The sequence below is a fragment of the Cervus elaphus genome, chromosome 30 (genome assembly GCF_910594005.1).
Source record: "Cervus elaphus chromosome 30, mCerEla1.1, whole genome shotgun sequence".
Lineage (NCBI taxonomy): Eukaryota > Metazoa > Chordata > Mammalia > Artiodactyla > Cervidae > Cervus > Cervus elaphus.
In genome coordinates this window covers 4,012,100-4,017,895 of record NC_057844.1, presented here as the reverse complement: position 1 = coordinate 4,017,895, position 5,796 = coordinate 4,012,100, and positions in this window count along the sequence as shown.

The following is a 5,796-nucleotide window of genomic DNA, read 5'->3' as shown; positions in this document are numbered from 1 at the left end:
AGGGTTACTCTGAATTTCAGTGCTGTCAGGGATTGGGGACTGTTTGATGATTGGGTAACTTAGTAAATCTTATCTGGTTGGATGGCAAGCTAAAGAATGAGGATAAAGCCATAAGTGACAAAGGAGGACAGTCACTGATAGTCTCAGAAAGTTTAGTAGTGACTTCCCACCAACCTTATTCTGTAAGACTGGTTATGTCCATAAGAAGAACAATGAGGTCTATCTGTGAATGTCAGACCAGCTTCCAAAAACACCAAGGCCCACCTCAGGTCCTGGGCATAGAGACGGTACTAAATATAAATAAGCGGGAACTATTATTATAATTGATTTTCAAGCTTTATATAGAGCACCTTTACATTTTTCTCATGGAAGTTCCTTGTGACTATAATGCACCTATGATAATATCTTTATCTATTAATAAATTTCACATTTTAAAGTACATTTTATATATGTTTATTACTTAAACACCACACAGCATGCACTGCCCCTCATTCTGATGCCCCAACAAGAAGTATATGATAAGCCCCCCAAGTCAGCAATTTTGGAAGCACCACCTTGTGCCCAGGACTGGAACAAAGTTGAATGAAGCTATTAGGCAGTTAGAATAGGGAAAAGGAGTCCAAAATGGCTGTGGCTAAAAGACCTGGAAGGGAAAGCCCGCGAAAATAGAACAAAGGAAGGTCCGAGGACCAGAGTGAGAACCTCAGGTAAAACAAACAACGCTCCGGCCTAAGCCCAATTTGCATAGGACAGGCCCAGGGGGAACAAAAAAACATATAAAAAGAGGAGCCAAAGCATCTCCCTCTCCCTCCCCCTCCCTCCCCCCTTCCCCTCCCCTCTCCCCCTCCCCCACACGTTGGGGCGCTCTTCTCCTCCCGTCTTTGGATCGAAGTGCCCTCACACCTCGAAGATGGATTTTCCTGCTATCATCTAAATAAATAGAGCTGTAACACTGAGCTGTAACAGTGATTTATTTAAGAGCTATAACACAGTCTGTCCTCCGAGAGCTGTGACCCGCCAAGGGGCTTTAATGTCTGTCACTTCAAATCTTTGTTGTGATGAGACAAAGAACCGAGGAACATACACTCGCCTGACAAAGCAAAAAGCAGACCTGGAGAAGATTGGAATCTAGGAATGTGTTTCTTTGATTTATCATTTCTGTTCAGTCTAAACGTCCAAACAATTTGTAATGCAATCCTTCTGAGGGTTCACTCTTAAGGATTGTATAAGCAAGTTGTGAAAAGTTGAGGGAAGGGGTGGATCATTCCCATTCAATATTTTTTTTTTTAATGACAATTCTATGAGATACCATTTTACCCTCATCAGACTGGCAAAATGACAAAATTCCATGTCACCAAGTTTTCACCAACGTGTAGGGATTTCTGCATAGATAATAAGAGTGCAAAACTGGTAAAGCCAGTTTAGGCAGTAACTTGGAAATGGTAAAGGTGCATGTACTTATGACCCAGCAATTCCATGTCTCATGTCTCCCTGGAGAAGCTCAAAGATGTTGTGCAAAAATATTTCCTGAACATTTGTAAAAGCTAAAAAGGGTAAAGCATTTAAATATCCTGCAGTCAGGGAGAGAATAAAATACAGAGAGGCTTGTTATGCAGTAGACTTCTACACTGCATTTGAAACAAATAACTAGGGCTACATATGGATAAATCTCAAAAATAGAGAAATTAAGTGTCTATTAATATATAGCATAATATATATAAATGCAATGTGTGTGTGTGATAACACACACAAAAACATGAGGGAAATAAACACAATGATGTCATCTAGTTCCAAAGAAGAAAGGAAGAATAAGGAAGGAACTAAGCTGAAGTGTTATTGCTAAAGTTTCTGGAAATGTTTTCATCTATTAAAAGGAAAAGATCCTGGAATAATCAAACCTTGTCCAGCATATTGAATTCTGTGCTCTGCAATTCCTTGATACATAGGAGAAACACCAAGACCATTTCCCTGATGGTGGTATGTTGGTCCTTTAATGGACCAGAACCTGGTGGTCCGGAGTCGATGAGAAAGTAAAAGAAGGAAAGAGGCTAATATTCCCTGGGTTACGCAGCCCACTTTCATGTTCCAGGGAATCAGCCAGAAATAGAGAGATAAAGAGAAAGAGAGGAAGAGAAAGAAAGAAAGACACGGGGACCAAAGCTCTGAAAAAGGTGTTTTAATCAACATGGCGTGCGCATATATACTGTCTTACAAGGTAGTTATTCTCAGCAAAGATACAGATTAGAATTCCAGACTAAATAAACACAAGGTGAACCCTATTAAAGAGAGAAGAGGGTACTTATCACCATAACGAGAAACTAACAAAGGAAATGCCTGGATTCCTCAGCCCCGGGAAAGGTGTGCCTCTCCTCTTAATTCCTGAATATTCAGGAATTAATAAGGGCCAAAGGTTTCCTGACAGATTCAAAACAGCACACAGGAAGCCTCCTGTTAAATGTATCCTGACAGTGGTATAAAAACCTGATTGTCCTTTGCACCATCTACTGAAAATCTGTGGCAGCTAGTGCATGGTAAACCATACATTCTAATGTCTTTTTGCATATTTTAAAGTTTTATTGTAGGGTCAATTTAATATCCACATGTATGTTAACTCTTTACATACTGTAATTAAATTAATTTCTTGTGTTGGTGGTGGTGACTAGTGCTCACTTAAAATCCACCCAAGCACTTATTTCCCTCTTCTTAACTGGAACTCATATTTGTGAGGTATGGTACCCATGATCCACAGTGTATTCATGAGTCAAATTCATATTTTGTGTATCTGGCTATAAATTTTACATAGTATTTACTTTGATACTATAAATCCATTTGATTTTAATATAGTGGTGTGTGTATATGGCATGTGCACACTTTAGTTTCATGAGCCTTGGGAAACTGATTCCATAAATATCATAAATAGATATAAATGTATAAGGCTTATTTTTCTGGCAAGGCAATCATTACATTCCTCTTATTTGTTGAATCACAGACTTTGGTGTTAATGTAGAGATATTTGTAGACCAATTTCAGAACAGAATTAAAATATTATGAGAATTACAGCTTAAAAAAAAGGGAAAGATCTGCAGTAAATCTAGCAGAATGGTAACACACATTTAATCTCAGTAAGTGGGTATATTTGTGTCTATTTTTTGGTAATTTTCTATTTATTGGAAACGTTTCATATTAAGGGGGTTTTTTGGTGTGAAAATAAGTTTTTTTAATATCAAATCTTTAACAAAATACATAAACTAACAGAAATAAAGGAACTTTAGATATAGCTCCTTTACCTCTTCTAATTTCTTCAGAAAATTTTAGTTTGTTGGCATTGAGCTAACATGTAAGGAAGTAAGTTCATTTTAATTAAAGTAATTATTAATTGAAATAATTAAAGTAATTATTTCATTTTTCCTTAAGTTCATGTAAGGAAAAGTGAAGTAATTAATTCCCTTTTAGGATGACTTTAATTTTTTTTAATTTTGAGTAATCAAACATATATCCTTCTCCATCTGCCTTCCCACTTTTTTCTATTCTCTCCTCTCACATGCATTCCATCCCTTAAATTAGTACAGAGCAAACAAGGAAAATCACTACATTTTCCTCTTTCAGTTAAATTACAAATTCAACTCTTTACCAGGAATACTTTCCAAGTGGTCAGTGTATTAAAACACGAACTATTAGGAAATGGCAACCCACTGCAGTATTCTTGCCTGGAGAATCCCATGGACAGAGGAGCCTGGCGGGATCCATGGGATCACAGATAGGACTGAGCAGCCAACACTAACAACACTCACTAAGTCAAACCCAATTATGTTTAATATCCCATTTTCACCATTTAACACCTGACTCCACGGGAGGAATGCCTCACTATCCATAAGTTCTGTAGCATTTTGTGCTTAATGACAGGATATTCAAATAGTTGTCTGGCCATTAGCAATGACTTTGCACTTTCATTTCAAATCCTTGATGGCAAGATAAAGCAGTGTTGTCTCCGGGACTGGATATGAGGCATGGCTTCTAACACGCTTTCCACATGTTTGTCTGTCTTGGTTAAAATCACTGCTGTTTTACAATAGAATGTTAGGTTAGAAAAGTCAAATCACATTCCCAGAATTATCACTGATATATCATGCATTGGTCTATACAGGGTTTCTCAACCTCAGCACTATTAACTTTTAGAACTGGATGTTACGGGAGAGACCTTCCTATACAATGTAGGATGTGTAGCAGCATTCCTGACTTTTACTACTAGTTTTCCCCAAACATTGCCAAGAATCCCTGAAGGATTCTTGTAACAATGGGTTGGCCAAAATGTTCATTCGGTTTTTTCCATAAAATGGCTGTAGGAGCACTTAGTTGTCTTTAACTTCGTTATAAACCATTTTTTACATTGTATTGTGACAGCTGTCTTCTCAGTGTGCATTAAAAAAAATCAAACATTAAAACTGGTGAATTTTTGTATAGTCATTTTAACAGTGGAAATGGAGGAAAGCAGTCAACATTGTCAGTGTATTGTACTTTATTAGTTCAAGAAAGGTAGAAACATAGCTGAAACACACAAAAAGAATTGTGCAATGTATGGAGAAAGTGCTATTACTGATCCAACATGTCAAAAGTGGTTTGCAGTTTCATGCTGGAGATTTCTCACTGGATGATGCTGCACAGTTGGGTAGACCAGTTGAAATTGATAACAATCAAATTGAGACATTAATTGAGATCAATCAATGCTATACCACACAGGAGATAACCAACATACTTAAGATATCCAAATCAAGTGTTGAAAATCATTTGCACCAGCTTGATTATGTTATTAATAATCACTTTGATATTTGGGTTCCATATAAGTTAAGCAAAAAACACCTTCTTGATCACAGTTCCTCATATGATTCTCTATTGAAACATAATGAAAACATTCCATTTTTATAACAAATAGTGACAAGCAATGAAAAGTGGATACTGTACAATAATGTGAAAGGGAAGAGATCATGGGGCAAAATGAAAGGAACCACCACCAACCATACCAAAGGCTGGTCTTCATCCAAAGGTGATTGTTGTATATGTGGTGGGATTGCAAGGGAGTCCTCTCTTATGAGCTCCATTGAGAAAACCAGACAATTAATTCTAATAAGTATTGCTCCTAATTAGACCAGCTGAAAGGATCAATCAACGAAAACTATCTCGTTGACTGAAAACTCATAATCTTCCATCAGGATAACACAAGCCCACATGTTTCTTTGATGACCAGCCAAAAACTTTGACCACTTGCCTGGGAATTTCTGATTCATCTGTCATATTCACCAGAAAATGGAACTTCAGATTTCCATTCATTTCGGTCTTCACAAAATTCTTTTAATGGAAAAAATTTCAGTTCCCTGGAAGGCTATAAAAGGCACCTGGAATAATTCTTTGCTCAAAAAGATAAAAAGTTTTGGGGAAAAAAAGTTTGGGGAAGATGGAATTATGAAGTTGCCTGAAAAATGGCAGAAGGTAGTGGAACAAAACAATGAGTATATTGTTCAATAAAGTTTTTGTAAAAGTGAAAAATATCTTTTTACTTAAAAAACCAAGGGAAGGTTTTGGCCAACACAATATTCTGTTGTATGGATATAGCACATAACATTTTGTTTATCCGTTCATCAATTAATGGTAATTTGGATTTTTTCTTTCTTTTCACTATTATGAATAATGCTACTATAAATATTCATGTGGGCTTCCCTGATGGCTCAGAGGTTACAGCGTCTGCCTGCAATGTGGGAGATCTGGGTTCGATCCCTGGGTCAGGAAGATCCCCTGGAGAAG